Genomic DNA, 20,864 nt, shown 5'->3' with positions numbered 1-20,864 from the left:
CCAGGAATTTAATATTCAGGGTGTTAAAAACTAGTAAGAACAGTGGGTACTTTATACTAACGTTTGCTTTGAAAACTTCCCCGTAACACAAAGTGAACAGCAAAACTTAAAATTTAAAAAAAACATTAAATGAAAACTCTTGGGTCAATATTTATATTCCTAACAGTATTAAATAAGCTTAGATACATTTTGTGACTAAATCTTATTGGAATATACTTGTCCTATTTTTTTCCTTTTCTATGGAAGTCTCATTCTCCACAAAACTGCAAGACATATTTTTGTTTCCGTTTAGTTCTAACCAGATGTTCAATATCAGTATTCTAAAATATTTCCCTATTGAAAATAAATGGGATTTAGGCGCTGAAGTACCTAAATCGCTTATGAAAATGAGACTTAGGCTCCTAAATCACTTAGGCCTTGCAACACTCAATGGAGTAATGCCGAAATACGTTTAAAAATCTGGGCCGTAGTCTCTCTTTGCCTCAATTGCCCCTTTAAAATGGGAATAATAGTACTTCCCTATGTACTGTGGTAATAGGAGCTATATACGTTCCATAGATAGATTTTGATACGTTTATTCATGATGGGCAGTATCTTACTCCACAAGTATTCCCATTTACTTCTGTGGCGTATTGACTCCGGAAGTATCGCTTTGACTATTCATGGAGTAAGGAACTATTCAACATGAGAAAGTGTCTCAGGATCTTACCCTAAATGACTCAGCAATCAGTTGTCCTGGTGGTATTTAGTTTATGCTGAGATTCTGCAAAGTGGATAGCTGCTGGGGAGAATCGTAGCTTCAGCAAGAGAGAGAGAGAGAGACAGAACCAGAGCACAGAAGACAAATGAAAAGAGAGAAATTGTGTCAGAAAACTTCAGAATTTGTGCCTTGCCGTGGGCATTCCAACTTTAGACTAAACAGACAAAGGAAGTCACACAAACAGGAAGAGGCTATATGAAGAGGAGGCTTTTTCTTATCGAGAACTCATTTCCCTTCTGCAGACATTTTACTGTAACTTTATTAGCTGTTATTTATGACCAGCCTTTGCCAACGATTACCATCGAATCTCTGTCCTCTTGTTTAGTTAATTTCTCATAAAGGCCAATAAGGGATATATCTGTCTTCACTTGTATTTGCTTCATTGCTTTCCCCCCTCACGCAAATCATTCACTTCTGTTTTAAACAGGAATATTTGAGATTTGTGCTTTGTGAACATGGCAGAAACCTTTAGAGATTAAATGCTCTTAGACAGTTTGGGATCTAGAATCTCTGGGAAGGAAAAAGTAAATATTTTGGTGACTGGTGAGCAATACCTCAGTCCTAACATGACTTCTTCTTCTGGCAATTACAGCAAATAAACAATATGTTCTTTCTCCTTTTAAACAAACTGTTCTTAATTGTTTGCAGGAGAGTTTGATGATGTGCCTGAAGTAGCCAGAGATTCTTCACATTTAACTTAAAATGCTTTTTTGCATTGGTGTCTCAACTTTTTTTTTTTTTTTTCCTTTTCCCAAAGCATTTGCTGGATATTTTCATCCTATAGGCTAGCTCATTTGTCTCTGTAGCTCTTCCATTCAACAGTATGCTACTGCTGCCTGGCACATAGCCCTTCAGCTAGCAGAGCCAATTAACTTCTTTTTCGGCTAAAAAAAGATTTCCCTCCCCAACCCCCATTCTTACAAGAAGGTTAGCCAAGGTACATATTAGTTTCTATAAATATATCTCTTGAAAAAGTATAAATGTGCCATGGATTGGACTTATTTTTGTCTTGGAAAATCTCACTTAATAAAGCTATAAAGTTTCAGCTTTTTCTTTGCTTGTCGTCATACACATTATTAGCATATGCCAACATCTATACTTCTACCAACATTCAAAGAGGTAGTGATGTGTTCATGAATACAGAAATTAGCCAGATGAAGTGATGAGGTCACAGGGGCAGAACTCATCTCAGTCATTGCATTGCCTATTGAAAATCCAAGAACTTGCAGCAGTTTCGGATTCAGATCAGTGGGATCTTGCGGAACAAACAGCACCATCTCTGCCAAAAACAATCAATCCCCTATAAAGCACTATCAACTCGGGAGAGGCAGTCATTCTCTCTGTGCAGGAGAAAGAGACACTGGATAAGCCATGAGGTTTCTTCCAGTTGCAATATTTATAAGAGAGTTATGTGAACAATTTGTAAGTGAACATCGTACTTGGCAAATATAACCCCTTATGAAATTCACCTCAGTGCAGAGAGTCAGCGTGTGGCCCATTTAAGCCCTAGATAAGTCAGAACATTTCTTCTAACCATAATATCGAGGGTAGAGCTGGTGAACAATTTTCAGCAAACAATGTCTTTGGCAAATATATTCCTCGATGTAGTCAACAATGGAAAATTTTTGAAAAATAAATGGGAACATTTTCAGTAAATGTTCATGACTTTTAGCCCAATGTTTTGACCAGTTATAAAGCTGATCATGGGTTTTTTTCAGAACAATTTGAATTTTATTTACAAACTGGGAATATTTTTGGAAATCTTTTGCTATTTTTATTTAATCAAAACTACAGTGTTGTTTGTTTTAGTGGTGAATTATCTGCAAATAGGTTGTGAATTCCCTGGGCTACAATCTGTTACGAATATTTACTAAGGCTTCCAACAACTTCAGTGGACACTGGATCATGCCCTACTTGCAATTCATTGTTCAAGTTATGTGACTGGGCACATATGTCATGTGGTATTGACTGGAGATTACCTAAACTTTGTAAACAAAGGGAATGCCTGAAAAAATAATTGGGGATTTAATTCTACCAGGGAAAGGCTGGACTGGAGAATATAACACTAGATAAAGAACAACGAATAGTATTTTATTACACTTGGCTAGGTACATGGACTCTAGATTTTAAAATAGAAAGGTATAAACCAGATTTAGGAGCTGTATAACAGAATTTACTTTCCCTATTTTTGTCCCATTTACCCCAGTGTAACTGCCTATGTATGCCATGCATGTTCCCAGCTGCAAAACTTATAACTTTTGATCCTAGTCCTGCTCATTTAATTTCCTGCATGCTAAGAGGCCAGCTATGGGAGTTTGGAGAGCATCTGTGTATTTTCTCCATTCCAGCTCTCTACCAAGTGCATGTATATAAATCCACTGGTATCTATTTTATTTCACTTAATCACGAACCATTCACTACTCTCGTTAGTTTCATGTACATGCACATTATTATTTGCAGAGGGTATGTTCTGATGGGCTTGTCTTTCTAAGGGTCCCAGCTCTCTGTAGAATACTGCCTTATTAGAGCAGTGGAGGAAAGGAGCCTTTCTTGGCACCATGGAGTATGGCAGTGCAAGTGCAGCCATGGATGGTCAGAGCAGCAGGGCCACCAGCACATCCACAATTGTCTGTTGGAGGCCCAGCATGGTCGTGACCCACAAGAATTCTCCTCAGAGTGTTGGGAAGGGCCAAAACACATCCATGCACACCCCAATGACCCATTACTAAATACTGTTTATGCAAAGATGCTGGCACTTGGCAGGCCATCCTTTGTTTAGGTGAAAAGGCTCTTGGGAGCTAATCACTTCTACAGATTCACAGAGGCAGGTACAGTGCTCTTTCCAGTACCTTGCTGAGCAGCAAAGAGTTGCAAGAGTGGGAGGTTAGGAAGTATGACTACATTGTGTTTGCTGCAAATGAGGACATGGCTTGTTTTCATTGGGGGAGTCTGACACATTTGGTTAATCAGTGCCCTAAGAGGCAGGCTGCCCTGCAAAGGGTGTCCCTGTGCCTGGGAACGTGGTGGTTTCTGAGAGTAAAGCAAAAGGTGGGGTGACTGTGGCAGAGACTGAGTCCTAACAGGCTCCAGATGTCTTTGGGGATGTTGGTTTGGGGGGACTAGTGCCCCCTTAACAACCTGGTGTGGCTGGTTCAGTGGCTCCTGACACAGAGGCCTCGGCCTGCACCTGACTGAGACGAGGCTGACCCTGTCAAAGCCCCAAAGTGAAAAACAGCTGACGAAGGTGGAGGGGGCTGCATGTCTGAGGGTGTTGGGAAGCAGGCTAGTTTGGTGCGTGCATTTAGGAAGGACACTGTTGGGGTTGCTGGGGGTGGTTCTTTGGTTGGGGGCATGGAGAACTCTCAGCTAGTAGCTTTGCCCCCTCAGTCCCAGCAGCCCCTTCCCTCTGGTCTCTCTGAGGTTCTCCCCCCTCCAGGTTAGTAGTGATTCTGACTCTGAGAGTGGGGGATGATGAACTCACAAATTCTTTGGGCCCTGAACTCCCTGAGGGGAGATATCCAGAGACCTACAAATAGTATCTGGGGTGTGAGACTAAGGGGAAATATGGAGTAGGCGTGGCAGATAGACTAAGGTCAGGAAACCGGTTTCTGTTGTCTGATCAGTCTACTATGAGACATGTCTCTCTGTCTGAGCTTGACAAACATAAATGGTACAGAAAAAAATAAATGGTACTGAAAAAAACTGATCACCAAAGTGCCTATCTCTTTGACCAATGGAAATGTTGGGGATTTATGGATATAGGAGAACGTGGTGGTTTTATTTGATGTTTATGGGGGAAGGGGTTCTGTGTCCGTCTTTTTCTTATTTTTTCTAATGAGTACTGGTCTGATGGATAATTTTGTATGAGGCTGTCTGAATGTGCGTGGGTACAGGGACATTAAAAAACATATGGATCTTTTTAAGTACCCATTGCAGAAGAAGGGGGATATTTCATTTTTGAAAGAGATGCACACAGATGCAGGCAACCAAACCAATTGGGTTTCTAAGTTATGGGTCCTGCAAGCACAGGGTTTTGCCATTCTTTCTGTGGACAGGGTGAAGCCTGATTCAGTGGTTGTGCAGAAAGTTGTTCCAGAACGTCTATTGACAGTTCAAGCTACTTTTGTGTAATATCATATTTTTTTTATTAATGTCTGTGCTCCTATTATAGTGAAAGACAGGGTGGGTTTTTCTTTTTTTCAGAGCCTGGGGTGTCTTGACAAATTGCTTGACAAGTGATATCTTATTTTTGAGGGGTGATTTTAACTGTACTCTCAATGAGAGATGGATAGGATTCATTTGGAACTGTATCCACTGTCTGCTCAGCGACTTGCAACACTTTCACAGGCTTCCGGCCTGACTGATGTGTGGTGATGTTTTTACCATTACGCACAGCAGTACACCTGGTTGAGTACTAGGGCCAGCTCTTTCTCTGTTGCCCATTTGGACCATTTTTATGTTTTTACTCATCATTTGTCTCATTTGCTTTCTAGTTGTATTGTCCCTCCTGGGATTTCAGATCATGGTTTGGTCTTATTTGTGTTGTCTCTTCCTTCTATTCAAGACCACCATCCATACTGACATTTTAACAAGATGTTGACTTTTAGGACTCTTTCAATTATTTTTGCGGCGCCTGGGTTGCCTCAAGGGATATTTTCTCTTCCTTGAGGCAATGGTGGGAGGTGGGTAAAGTTAATATTAAATGGTTTTTGTCAGCAATACACTCAGCGGACAGCCCTAGGCCTTCACTGGATTATGGAGGAGTTAGAGCTGTGGATTGAAAAAGCTTTTTGTGGCAGTAATGATGCTGGGTTGCATGAGAGTTTGAAATATTTTAAAAAATAGCTCTTGCAGGACTTGTTGGATACCGAAGTTCAGGATACACTGATTAGGGCCTGATTCCAGGGCCTTTCTCAAATGGATGCACCTACTCCATATTTCTTCGGCCTGGAAAAAAATATGTAGAGTGGAAGATGGTTGGCCATTTCAAGACGTCGATGGGCCAAGAGCTTTCAGATTATTTGGAGTTTATGAACACTGCTGTGAATTTTTTCTCACCCCTGTATGCCATAGAGCCTGTGTCCCCATCTGAGATGCAGCAGTTCCTTGAGGATCTTCATAAGATCTCAACTTTTGGATGTGGACAGACTTGAACAGGACCTGACACTCTCAGAATTGGCTTCTGCCCTAAATGGCTTTGCTCCCAGGAAGGCACCCAGTACTGATGATTTGCCTACTGAGTTTTATAAGGTATTTATAAGGCCTGACTTGGTCTATGTTTTTCAGAAGCACACGAGAGAGAAGATGTTGTCGCCGTCTTGTTCTTGAGCTGTTCTTACCCTGTTGTCTAAGAAGGGGGACCTTGGGGAGATGAAGACTTTGTCACTGCTTTGTTCCATCTATAAGTGTTTTTCAAAGGCCTTGGCAAATAGACTGAAAACTGTGATTGGTCCAGTCATGCACCCTCATCAAACTTATTGCTTCTCCAGCAGGTCCATTTTTGCTAACCTTTTCCTATTGTGGGATGTAATTTCAGCCTCAAAAATGTTTGATTTCAATGTTGGGTTGATTTCCCTTGATCAAGAGAAGGCTTTTGATCATTTAGATCATGGACATGTGTTTTGCACACTTTGTGCTTTTGGGTTTGGGCCAAGGTTTGTCTCCTGCATTCAGTTACTTTCTCATGATATATATTGTCTACTTAAGGTGAGCGGTGTTTTGAGGACCCCCTTTCCAGGCTATAGTACAATCAGGCAGCATTCCCTGTCTCGGTTATTGTATGCTCTTTCTATCGAGCCCCTGTTATGTGTGTTGTGAAAGTGCTTCTCTGGGCTTTTTCTCCCTATTCCAGCTTGTACTCTGGTAAAAGTCTCTGCATATGCTGAGAATTGTGACTGTGTCTATTACTCATGATTGTGGTGTCCAGGTTTTGACTGAACATCAGCATTCTTCTGAGCAGGCATCCTCAGCTCACATAAATTGGGGGAAGACACTCCCGGTGGGGGCTTGGGTGATCTTCCGCCCTCCCCCATGACTTTGCAGGTAGGGTTATTGTGGAGCCAAACTGTCTAAAAGGCACTGGGAATTATGCTGGGACCAGATGATACTTTGGGTCAGAATTGGGAGGCAGTTATGGAAAAGTTTGAGAGCAGGTTGCAAAGGTAGAGGTGCTGTTTGCTTCAACTCTCCTTGCAAGGGTTGGTGTTAGTCATTAGTAATTTAAGTGCCTTAATGTTGTGGCATAAGTGTATTGTTTTGGATCCTCCTCCATTCTTCTCAGACCTGGTCTACATTGGGGGAAGATCGATCTAATTTACGTAACTTCAGCTACATGAATAATGTAGCTGAAGTCGACGTACTTAGATCTACTTACCACAGTGTCTTCACTGCGGTAAGTCGATGGCTGACACTCCTCCGTCTACTCTGCCTGTGCCTATGGCTCCGGTGGAGTACCGGAGTCGATGGGAGAGTGCTCAGCAGTCGATTTATCGCATCTAGACTAGACGCGATAAATCGATCCCCGCTGGATCAATCGCTGCCCATCGATCCAGTGGGTAATGTAGACAAGCCCTTAGAAAAAGTTCAAAAGGATGTTGGAGTTCCCAGGGCTGCTTGCTGAACCCCCTGTTTGTAACCCTGCCCTGAGGATTCCTAGTCTTGTTTCTTGGAGTCTTGGCTCTTCTCTTATTGTGGCAAGAATAGCAAAACTGGTTCATTTAATTGATTTTACTCATTTTAAATAGGTCTCAGTGGATAGCTTGGCCATCAAGCTTGGTTTTCATTCCATTCACTGGGTTTCTCAGTTTTTAGCAGAAGGTGGAATCAGCCCTTTCTAGGGGCGGTATTGCCAGGCTAGATATTTGCTTCCTTCAGTGAGCCATACCTGATTATACTCATGGTTCTATCTTCTTGCCTATGGCTCCTGCTGCGAATTGGGATGGTGACAAATCTGGCAGCTTGCTTACCTTCAGTGGATCTTCTGAATTTCCTTTAATAGCTTAGGCCATAAATCATTGTATATTCTTGTGGTAAAGAGTTGTCATTTTCGAATACTTGTTGATTATTCCAATACGATATGGAGTAGACAGCTTCTGGTGTTGGATGCCAGCCTGGCAAACTATGTTCAAGCCTCTGATTGCCAAGAACGTGAGTCATCTCCAATGGAGAATACTTCATGGGGCTGTTGCCACAAATGTGTTTGTGTATCATTTCAACTCCAGAGGTGTCCACGTTGTGTCCTTTTCGTGACATGGAGAAGGCTGTTTTTCACGTTTCTTACTTGTTCCAGGTTATAAGCCATTATTTGTTTTACTTCTGGGTATTTTTCAGTTATTGTCCCTTGATTTTTCTCCTACTGTATTTATTTTTACTGTTAAGCATGGGGTCACAAATAGATCTGTGATATGCCCTGCAAACTTTATTTTGGGTCAAGCAAAGATGGCCATTTTAAAAAGTAGACAATGTAAATTATTTGGTATTGCCAATGATCTTTGGGGGTTTTTTACATTTGTGGTGTTTTATGCCTTCATTTGGTGTTTAGATATACCCTTATAAGTGATTTGGATCAATTTATTCAGCAATGGGCTATTGGAAATACACTTTGTACTGTTTGGGATGGGCAATTATTTTTGAATTTGTAATTTATTTTCTTGTTTCTGTGCTGATTTTATTAAAAGTGTTTTAGAAGTCTCTCCCTTTCTCTGCACCTCCCTTACCAGCCCAGGGCAGAGAGAGGAAGGGGATACTCCTGAGAAGATTCTGAGCTACATAAAAGCCACAGAAGACACAAGTGGTGGAGAAAGGAGTAAGCAAAAAGAACCCAGCAGCACCTTGGTGTTGTCTCTGCTTACTCCTCCTCTCTGCCCCAACCTTTCTGCAAATGTGTCAGTCCAGCAGAGCTGCTTGGTTCTCATCTGTGCCTTTCCTGAAATCTCCTGTTGCCCTGGAGATTAGCTCAGTTCAGTGGCTCCCTACAGGAGAAGCATTGAGGAGCAGGGGGCCCAGGGCAGCAACACTTGAGGAGCCCCTGCAGTAATCGGCAATGCCCAGTCTACATCAATTGTGCCCTGTATTAATTGAGGGCAGGCAAGCAACCTGCATTTAACTGTGGGGGATAGGGAGCTGTTATGAATGGGGAAGGAGGGTGTCTTCATTAATTGAATGGAGAGATGCATTAGTTGAATTTGGGAACAGTCTGGGTAGGACCCACCTTTTTCCACTCATGTCCCCATCCCACTGGTACCCTAAGCCCAGGCAGGGACACCTCCCAACCCCCCTCCCGTCCCCTGACACACACACCTGGGCCCCAAAATATTGAAATGTGACACCTGTGTTTTGTTGCACATTTGCACCATAATTGTCAGATTATAATGTTTTTAAACTATAACACCTGTTTAAAGGATGTTTCCTCACTATGTGAATCAAACAAACCTGTAACAGGTTAATTGTGTGCGGGGAGGGGTCCTGCTACCAATTGCTGAAATGTTTTATTAGATTCACACAGTGTGTGGGGGGGACCCTTAAGCAGATTTTAGACTTAAAAACATGATCTGTTGGTAATGGTATGGTATGCAATAAAGTGGAGGTATCACATGTCAGTCAGTTGTCACACATTTCCAGGTTTGAGAGGCATAGAAACGGGACCACTAATTAGTTATCTATAGTGTGTACAGATGCAACACAAGCATAAGCATGCCATGCTGTGTATGTGTGAAATTGAGACATTGCATACCTATAGCAGTATATTGAATGAATTGTATGCTGTTGTTGAAGTGCGGTTGACAACATCTTCTCTCTGCATTTGGTTCTTGACCTCAGGTAAAATGATGCAGACATATGAATGCTTTTTCTCATGTGTATTCTGTGTTGTGCTTTGCCTCTACGTATAGCTTAAGAGGTACCTCATCTATGATCCAAAAGCTCTGTGAAAGATTTGGCTGATTAAATCATGAACTTCCCTGTCATCAAATAAAGCAGGAGGTGGTGATTAGAGATGGTTTTCCCCTGCTCCCCGCCCCGCCCCCAAAAGTGCAAGGAGTAATGTAACGACATTTGTTTCTAAATTATTTTCGGTTTTCCTCAAAATTTGGAATTTTGAAATTTGAAACTTTCACCCTGCTTTAGAATTGGTCAAGTAATGGGGGGAGGGAAAAATCACAAAAATATTGTTGAAATTCTCCCATCTTTCTTCACTAACTTTTATTTTAAAAGTCGTTGAAATTTTGAAATTAAAAGGTATCTACCAACTTTGGAATGTGGAATTCCACATTTCACATATTAGATTAGTTTGGTGAGCTGCTTGCTTCCATTCAGGCTTTCTATCTGCATGGCTCCACCAAGAAATATGGCAGGCTTTGTACTGGCAGACTAACCACTAGTAATGACTGGCCCCACTGAAAACTCCCATTGACAGTAATGGGGCCAGGATTTCACGCTCTGTGCAACATTGGGAATGGTAATGAAGATCTCCAGTTGGGATGATGCTGCCCTGAGCTAGGTCATTCCACTGGTCTGCCTATTCGGAGAAAAATTCCTGTATGACCACTACAACAAGGAAATGACAATGCAAGTCTACAAGTGGTGTGAGAAATGCTGGGTTGTGAGAAATGCTGGGCTCACTGACAGGAGACCACCTTCTCAGAGAAATAGTCAACAACAGCATTATGCTGTTGCTCCATATGGCCACTTAAAATGACCATGATTTATTCTACCTGACTGAGCGAGAGACAGAGATAAGCCACTGGAAGGCAAGACTAATAGACATGAAGGCTATATTCATTTAGCAGAGCCTGAATGCAAATTTCAGGCAGTGTTATGCTGCTCAGAGCAATACAGGTACATCATTGGCATCACAACAGTCTTTGTGTTTGCAAATACTTTTTTGCTGTATTTGTCTAACTCAAATCTATTATATTGATTCTCTTCCCTCTCATACAGCAAGTGCTTTCTAGCACAGTAGCAAATCTAAGAACATGGAAGCAAAAATGGATTAAAGGGAAAAGTTACAGTCTCTGTATCTCTGAGTTATTTAGTCTCTAATTTTTACATATTATGCCCCATTACTCTTTACTGAATCAGAAATCTTCCTAGAACAAAAACAAAAACAAAAAACAGCTTATAGGCTTGTGTGACAGAGTTGGGGGAAACCCCATCCTATGCGGGGTGAGTGTGCCTACCTCTCTTAGGGAATAAGAGCAGGGGGGTCCAGGCCCTCCTTCTCCACCGGACCCAAGCCCAAGGCCCTGTTAGTGGCCATAGCATGGGCCACTGAGTCAGCGGGGAAAGGCTCCAAACAAAACACTCTGACTCAAGGCTTTGGCTCACTCACTCATCTGCCGTCTGATTCCCCTAGGCTACTTCCTGCCGTCATCCCTGCTGCTGTGGTCTGGGCATCCCTATTACCGCTAGGTTCTCTGGTCTGCCCTTTCTCCAGTGCCTCCGAACCCTGCGAGACCTCTGGGGTTGCCTTGGCATCTGCCTGGGCTGCAGCGTCCCCAGCTTCTACGGTCCCAGGCTTCTGCTGAGCCTTGGCTGGAGCAGACAGCACACGTCCTTTCTCCATGGCAGTCAGCCCCAGCTGAGCCAAGCTGCTCCCTTTTATACCAGTGCACCTGGAGCATGCCCAGTAGAGTAAAGTGGGAGTGGCTTCCTCAACCCACAATGTAGGGTTAACCTTTCCCCATCCAGTGTTGGGCGAGTGCTTCGCATCATAGCTTGCTTTTGATATTCCAGTTGCAAAATGTTTTGTTAATTGATTAGAGGGGGAGGGAAAGAAGGAAACCCTCTCTTGGAGCATTCAGTGGAGTATGCCAAAAAAAAGCGGGGGTGGAGGATATTCCAGGTTTCTGTTTTGTGCCGATGTAAAGGACAGTTTCCGTTCTGTCTAACTCTAGCATTAGCTTTAATCATGCAACACATATCGCATCCTTTTTCCCTTCTGAACACATTAACTTCCACTACATGCCATAAAAGCAAAAATACATTACAATGCAATTTTACAACTATTTGGTGCTTTTCCTTTTATATATCTCAGCTCCTTGTGCTGGAAATGCTCCTCCTATTGGTTCTTTAGTACATCACAGTGCAATGTATAGAAAATACTGCACTGTCAGCCAAGCATCTTGTGTAGTCATTTATATCTGCACAAAATACTACTATTCTTTCTGGTAGCTTGTTACACCCACTTTGTTTAGATGTAAGTGATTAGGATTACACAATGTTGAATGCAGTGGAGAAACAGGCTTCATTTGTGTTATTGTTGTTGCCTGTCTATATTTTTTATTTCTAACCAAAACTGCAGACAGCAGCTAAAAAGATCTGAACCATGAAACAGAAGCTTTTCTAGACTCACTTACAAATTCCAGGTTGGAGCTTTCATTTATTTCCAGAGGCAGATAATGACCTGTCTAAGTAGAATTTGCATCTACCCCTAGTAAAGCGCAGAGACAGAATTTCTTCTCCATCTCTTACCTCGCTGCTTCTGTTTGCTGAGCCTGCCATGCTTGTTCAACATCAGAGTTGAAAAGACTGAAAACCCATGAAGCAAAATAAAACCTGCTAATGCTGTGGCCCTTTTGTAGTGGCCTCGGAGGAGTATGGAACAGGGAAAATCTCATGCTTCACTCAAGGGCATTAGAGTAGGAAGAAAATCTGTGTGAAGATGATGGATCACTGGGGATGGTGCTGCAGGAAGGTGGCAGTTTAAAGTGCACTGGTTAGTAGCTCTGGGAACAGGTGAAAGGTGAGGGGGTGAAATTTGAAAGGAAAGGAAAGGATGGGGGTGCGAATGGGTCCCTTTTCAAGGTATGTTTTCAAAAGCACAAAATGAAAAAATAGACCAGGACTTCAGACTAGGTAGGCAACGAAGAGGGAAGAAGTATTGAGCTACCTTTCGATATACTCATATACTGTGATGAGACTTGCTTAGCAATATGATTCAGGCACCAATTTTTGAACAAGCAGTACCACGAGGAAGTTAGATGCTTTTTGTGTGTTAATTCCCAAAACATCATCCCAACTCTCCTTAACATAAGTTTTCAATGTCTGGCAGTCTCCTTTCATCACAACAGTTTACAGAAGACAGACTGACACCTTCCTCCAATCATACCTAGCAGCCTTGTTGACAATCTCAGAAGAGGCCAGTGACCCAGTAGGCAGGCAAGTGGAACAATATCTGACCTTCTACGTCAGGATTGAGGCACACGAACAGAGCAGTGTAGTGAACTTGTGTTGCCATGGCCTGGCTTCACCTATATGTGGATTAACAAAACTTCACTCTCCAGGGTTTATTATTACTTATTGTTTGCATTATGGTAATGCTCAGATGCCAACCAAGAATGGGCCCCCATTGTGCTATGCCTTGTACAAACACTGAGCAATAGACAGTAGTTTATTAATTATCTGGATGATGGGATTAATTGCACCCTCAACAAGTTCACAGATGACACTAAACTGGGGGGAGAGGTAGATATGATGGAGGGTAGGAATAGGGTCCAGAGTGACCTAGACAAATTGGAGGATTGGTCCAAAAGAAATCTGATGAGGTTCAACAAGGACAAGTGCAGAGTCCTACACTTAGGACGGAAGAATCCCATGCACCGCTACAGACTGGGGACCAAGTGGCTAGGCAGCAGTTCTGCAGAAAAGGACCTCGGGATTACAGTGGATGAGAAGCTGGATATGAGTCAGCAGTGTGCCCTTGTTCCCAAGAAGGCCAGTGGGCTATATTAGTAGGAGCATTGCCAGCAGATCGAGGGAAATGATTATTCCCCTCTATTCAGCACTGGTGAGGCCACACCTGGAGTATTGTGTCCAGTTTTGGTCCCCTCACTACAGAAGGGATGTGGACAAATTGGAGAGAGTCCAGCGGAGGGCAACAAAAATTATTAGGGGGCTGGGGCACATGATTTATGAGGAGAGGCTGAGGGAACTGGGGTTATTTAATCTGCAGAAGAGAAGAGTGAGGGGGGATTTGATAGCAGCCTTCAACTACCCTGTCATAAATATAAAGGGAAGGGTAAACCCCTTTGAAATCCCTCCTGGCCAGGGGAAAGCTCCTCTCACCTGTAAAGGGTTAAGAAGCTAAAGGTAACCTCGCTGGCACCTGACCAAAATGACCAATGAGGAGACAAGATACTTTCAAAAGCTGGGAGGAGGGAGAGAAACAAAGGGTCTGTGTCTGTCTATATGCTGGTTTCTGCCGGGGATAGACCAGGAATGGAGTCTTAGAACTTTTAGTAAGTAATGTAGCTAGGTATGTGTTAGATTATGATTTCTTTAAATGACTGAGAAAAGGATTGTGCTGAATAGAATAACTATTTCTGTCTGTGTATCTTTTTTGTAACTTAAGGTTTTGCCTAGAGGGGTTCTCTATGTTTTTGAATCTAATTACCCTGTAAGATATCTACCATCCTGATTTTACAGGGGGGATTTCTTCATTTCTATTTACTTCTATTTTTATTAAAAGTCTTCTTGTAAGAAACTGAATGCTTTTTCATTGTTCTCAGATCCAAGGGTTTGGGTCTGTGGTCACCTATGCAAATTGGTGAGGCTTTTTATCCAACATTTCCCAGGAAAGGGGGGGTGCAAGTGTTGGGAGGATTGTGCATTGTTCTTAAGATCCAAGGGTCTGGGTCTGTAGTCACCTAGGCAAATTGGTGAGGCTTTTTATCAAACCTTGTCCAGGAAGTGGGGTGCAAGGTTTTGGGAAGTATTTTGGGGGGAAGGATGCGTCCAAACAGCTCTTCCCCAGTAACCAATATTAGTTTGGTGGTGGTAGCGGCCAGTCCAAGGACAACGGGTGGAATATTTTGTACCTTGGGGAAGTTTTGACCTAAGCTGGTAAAGATAAGCTGAGGAGGTTTTTCATGCAGGTCCCCACATCTGTACCCTAGAGTTCAGAGTGGGGGAGGAACCTTGACATGGAGTATTGTGTCCAGTTTTGGTCCCCTCACTACAGAAGGGATGTGGACAAATTGGAGAGAGTCCAGCAGAGGGCAACAAAAATTATTAGGGGGCTGGGGCACATGATTTATGAGGAGAGGCTGAGGGAACTGGGGTTATTTAATCTGCAGAAGAGAAGAGTGAGGGGGGATTTGATATCAGCCTTCAACTACCCGAAGGGGCATTCCAAAGAGGATGGAGCTAAGCTGTTCTCAGTGGTGGCAGATGACAGAACCAGGAGCAATGATCTCAAGTTGAAGTGGGGGCGGTTTAGGAAACACTATTTCACTAGGAGGGTGGGGAAGCACTGGAATGGGTTACCTAGGGAGGTGGTGAAATCTCCATCCTTAGAGGTTTTTAAGGCCCGGCTTGACAAAGTCTTGTCTGGGATGATTTAGTTGGGGTTGTTCCTGCTTTGAGCAGGGGATTGGACTAGATGACTTCCTGAGGTCTCTTCCAACCCTAATATTCTGGGCTGTCGATTTCATGGCACATTTCATGGACACTCAAATCACATAGCATATTTTAAAAAGTTACATAAAGGGCAAGAAGGGGAACTTTTAATGCTGGAGATGTAGAATGCCTTTGGAAGCCAGAGAATCTTTGTCTGATGTGCTGGAGTCCCAGAAACTCTCTCACCTCCAGTTTGAGAGAAAAAGCTAAATTCACTTGTAGCCAAATGAATTAAAGAAGTTACTTGCACTTAAGTGGGGGGAAATATAGCCTGATTCTCTGTCACTTCCAATCTGACTCTTTCCCTTGCAGAAGCTCTGAAAGCTCTCCTGAGTTCACTAACAAGTATTTCTCTGCAAGGCAGAGAACAAAATATTGTGTCTTAATTGAAATGGTAAAAATGGAGCAATGCAAAGAAGATGCCAATTAGTGAGTCAGGGTAATTGTTGAATTTTGGCAGCTCTGGACTATGAAGTCAACATTCTGCCTCAGCATTGTCTTATAGACATTGCCCAGGGTGAGGGCAGTGGAGGGCTCCACGGCCGCAGAGGGAATTCTGGAGCTGCCTGGATTGCAGGGAGAAATTGGCCACTCCCAATTGCTGTTCCCTTTGAGAGTGACCAGCCTACTACTAAGTAAGAGGAGCAGGCTCATGGCTCAGTATTTGGAATAGATGACTCAGAGGAACTCAAGTGTTGCAGACAGTGGTGATGGTAACTCAGCAGATTGCATATTTTCCCTAAATCAGTACTGAGATTGTGAACCAGCAAGATGATAGGGGACACTTTCCTGTTGGAGGTGTTATCTAGAGACATAAAACCAAGGCCCTAACTATTTGTGGATGTTAAAGTTGCAAATGCACTTTTCCACAAAGCGTAGGTTAGCACCAGTGCTCTGTCCCATTTCCAATTTAGGCAATTACATTCTGTCCACCTACAATTCTGTTTGGGTTTGTCTTGCTATGATTGTTTTTCACTCCATCTACCAAGCTGCTGTGTAGTGTCGCTGTCAGCTGTTAAGAGGGGCTTCATGCACCAAGAGGTAGCTGCGCCTCTGGGACTGGGTGTCTCTGCAACTCAGCATATCAGCAAAAGATTCTCTGGCTTCCAAAGGCATTTTACATCTCCAGCATTACAAGATTTCCCCCTCTGGCCCTTTACGAATATGCTATGCAAGAAACATTTGGGACTCTGTTGGAAGATAGAGTCTATGTGATGTACGTAAAACCTGTTTTAAGCCTGTGATGTTGTTTAATTCAGGTGAAGTACTGTGTAATTACACAAGACACACACACACAATAAAAGCAGCAAAATTACAGGATGGATTTTTTTTAAAGTATCGTTTGAAAACTTGTGCTGTGAACAAAATACATGTTTACGCTGATGAGATTTTAATTAGACACAGTTCCCATTAGCTAAGATTAGGAGCTGGATTACATCTCCTGCATTTTTGAAACATTATATGATGATGAAAAGGATAAGTGAAAAGAAAAAATTAACAGGAAAAGTTTTACTGTATCTAGGGATTTTCTAAACAATATATGAACAAGATAACTGACTTTCATCTACCCCTCCTGATGTGTTTGGGTTTATCAGCATGAATAAGAGACAGAGTCTGTGTTTACGTACTGGGAGATCTTTGTTTTAAATATTTATAGGGTGCAAGCTCCTTCGGCATGTAGAGAAGGCTTTGTGAATTCATCATTGTGTTTGTGCTTAGACCTACTTTATTGAAACATTTTGGCATTAACGGAAAAAGAGCCCCGGATCCATCTCAACTTTAACATCATCAGGTTATTTGAAAAGAAGGGGGTTCCGTGACACATGCGCTGCTGGAGAGTATATCTGACAGCCTGAGAACGGTAAATTCAAAGCAATATGCCGCTGTTAATACCGTGCAGTGCTGTGGTAGCCATGTTGGTCCCAGGATATTAGAGAGACAAGGTGGCTGAGGTAGTATCTTTTTTTTTATTGGACCAATTTCCGTCAGTGAGAGAGACAAGATTTCAAGCTTGTGCAGAGCTCTTCTTCAGGTCTGGGAAATAATATGGCACACATCCCTGACACCTATGCTATAGGTTTATTCACCCCTGCCTTCCCAATCCCTCCCCACACCACAAACACACACACCAGTCCATGCAAGTAAGATCCATAGTGCCATGGAGAAAGTGGGCAACTAACTACCTATTTATGTTAAGATGACCAATGGACAGAAACCTTTTTCCAACCTTTTCCCTGAATTCTTCTGTGGTTAGCAATGAAGAGGAAGAAACTTCCTTATCCTGCTTCTCTCCATCCATTGCCTTCAGCATCCTTCCCCTGCTTTTCTCCATCCCATGATCCCCTTTCACTTCCTATATTACTTCACTTCATCTGGTGCCCCTCCACATCCTACAGTCTGAATGAGATGCCTGGGGCTAAAGATGTTTAAGGATAAGCCTAGGTCCCAAACTCTGGAATGTGGGATCCAAAATATTCACACATGCCAATGTGGGTTTATGTTAGCCAAGCAGCCTCCTTTTGAGCTGAGGGAGTCTTTGGTCCTCTCAGGGTAGGTCCTTCCTTGCCTTCTCCTCAGTACTTGCGAGGGTGGGAGAGGAATGATCGATGTATTATTCTTTCTCCCTTCCCTCTCTAAAGAAGGAAAGTAGGAAAGGCTGGCTAGCACATTCTTCTGTCCCCCAGCTACAAGGGAGGAGGATGTAAATGGCCCTTCTCTGTCCTGCTCTAATCCTCTGCCAGTCCTTTTTTCTTCGAAACTCAGAGGAAGAAAGGGCCCTGGACCTTTTTGCAGAGCAAAGAATGCACTCATGAGAAAGAAACCACCACTGGGATTGTGCCTCTTGGCCTCCTTGGAACACGTCCATGGAGAACACTCCTGGGAAGTAATTTTGTGAGGGTCAATTACACTCTCATGAGCACTATTCCATAGCATAAATATCTGCCTCAGTATTAGTGATATTTGGGATTTATTGCCCTAGAAAATACGTAGGAATTAACAGTGGCCCAACACCTTACCACAGACGCATGAACTGAAGATGCACAGCCTGGCTGGAAAGGCTGCCCTTCACGCCCACACTGGATTAATATAAATGCTGCCAACACTCAGGCCTATCTGTTAGAATGGAAGTTTACCCAGATAGATGTTTTTCACACCCTTGCCCTAGGTCAGGGGTCCCGGCAACAAAAGGTTTAGATGCACAGGTTTGATTCAGAAGTTGCTCTTTATGTACTGAAAGCACAAAGACTTTTACAAGCTGACTGGGGTGTTTTTTGACTGAAGCAAAATATAATTATACCAGAAATTACAGGTTTATTTGTGTGGCTGTGTGCGCACATACTTGTGTGTGTCTGAACTACTTTTAATTCTTGTTATTAACAGAAAAGAACACACACTGATGAGATTTTAATTAGCCACATTTCTGTGCCAGGACCGAAGCATCGGCACGGCATGCCTTCATACACTCTATCACACCTGTTGACATTTAAGTTCCAAAAAAACTTGTAAACAAGACAATAGCCAAGCAGCAGAAGACAGGAAGACACAAGGTTCATAAGACTTTGAGGTGCCAAAAAGACAGATTGCATGCAGCAGGCACTTTACAAAAACCAGGAAAACCACTTGGTCTCTCGAAGTGTATGTCACAATAAAGAACTGCTCCCAGGCTGCTCAAATACATCCACTGACACCTGCAGATAAACAATAAAAGAAATTAATCGGATGAGACGTACATTGTAGGCCGCTAGTCAAAAGGGAACAGTCCCAACTGGTCAGCCACAGGGTGTGCAATGCCCTTGAACATGGAGCAAGGGCTCACCAAACTCTTAGTACGGTTGGTGATTGTTGTTATTATTAATTATTATTATTATATCACTTCAGATCCACAAGGGAGATCAGGTGCCCATTTTAGAAAGTCTGTACAAACACATAATAAGACAGCAGGCCCTGCCTTGAAGAGCTTAGTGTCTAAATAGACTATATGGGTAAAAGGTGGGAGAGAGAAAAAGAGGTAAAGTGACTTGCCCATGATCACACAGCATGTGAGTGGCAGAGCTGGGGATAGAACCTACATCTCCTGAATCCCAGTTCAGTGCTCTCCAGTGGCCCATGCTGCATCTCAGAGGAAAATCACCCCTGGTTGTGCTGTGTACGCTCATTAATAAAAGCAGACGAGTTAGTGCGTTGAGATTTTTCAGAATGGCAGGTGCTGTAAAACTGTAAGATATATTTACAAGCCATCTGTCATAAAAACAGGCGATAGGTTTGGAATGTAAGTTGCACGCATTGGACAAAAGACAGAGCCATTGATTTGCAGCTCTGATCTGAATGTATTTATTTGCTGAGATTTTTTAGGCCTGTTCTGCTTGCTAATTAGCTGTCAAATTGGAAATCAGGATTGACCACAATTCAATTTTTAACTCTAGGAATGTGACCTCAGGCCTTCCCCTACTAATTCATTGACTTCGGTGGGAGCTGATTAGTACTCAGCACTCTTGTGCCTAACTTTGAGCATCCATTTCTGAAAATCTTGGTCTTTGGCTCCAATGCTGCAATCATTATGGCACAAAACCCCAGTTTTCCAATAGGAATTTTGAATGGTAAGGACTACATGATCTCATGAAGACTTGTATTAGAATTAGAATTATGGAGCCCTGGAATTCCAAATTTGTCCAAGAGCAGAACCCTTTTGAGTCTAAATAAAATAAAACTTCGCATAAAAACTAATAATGTTACAGGCTGTGTTTGGACAAAGCAATACTCACAAATATGTGATCTTGTATCTTAGAAAATATATATCCCAAACTTGATTTTAGTCTAGCAATTTTGGTCTGGGCAAATTCAATGTAGGTGTATTTCCCAACCAAATATGTCAGTCATCCATAACGGTTTCCAGATCATTGAGAGAGTGCTACTTACATGCCATTGGAATACAAACTAATCTAGAGGATATTTACAAAGAAGTTATGGCATTTTCTACAAGAGAAGCACTGCAAGATCCTGATCCTACAGTTGGATTCATACAGGAGCCCTGTGAATCCTAACAGTGTTCTGTGTGAGCTCGGGAGTCTGCCCGCATGGATCTAGTTGCAGGTTCCAAGCCCCTAGATGTGTCTATAAGTTATTTGGCAAGCTAACATAATATCTTTGCAAACCCTGGATGGATGTCAGGTATGTATAAATGCTGAGTCAATGAGGCTCCAAAATAATTCCTTTCTCTTCATAGTACAATAGTTTACATCAAGTTCCAAATCACAGTGTAATGTGGTAACTCAGAGAGACACAGATGGCAGCATACATTTTTCACACAGAGAAGTCTAAATCTACTTCTTCTTGAACTTCTCAAGTCATTGTATTTCAAATAGAAACTCCTTTACTCTCCTCTCCTCCTCCTCCTCGAAGGAATCTCACTTCATTGAATGTTGATGTAGTGTCAAATGCTCTTCTGAAGATGCTCCCATGTTTTGAGACATTCTTTACATTACATTTTTAAGGTAGATTTTTGTGTGTTTTCTTTCTGTAATAGACAGCCATATAGAAATGAGAGATGAAGTCCTCCAATTTAAAGTACTGTATCAGCTCACTTAACATTTAATTTTGTATATCTCCCTGCTTTTAACTTCAGTTCGGGGCTAAGAGCTCAGAAGATCGTTGCAGTCAAAGTGTTACTGTCTGAGGTGTGGCTGTGTAATAGCAAACTGCAATAAATGCC

This window comes from Eretmochelys imbricata, chromosome 4 (assembly GCF_965152235.1).
Source record: "Eretmochelys imbricata isolate rEreImb1 chromosome 4, rEreImb1.hap1, whole genome shotgun sequence".
Taxonomy (NCBI): Eukaryota; Metazoa; Chordata; order Testudines; family Cheloniidae; genus Eretmochelys; species Eretmochelys imbricata.
This window is presented reverse-complemented; position numbering follows the sequence as displayed.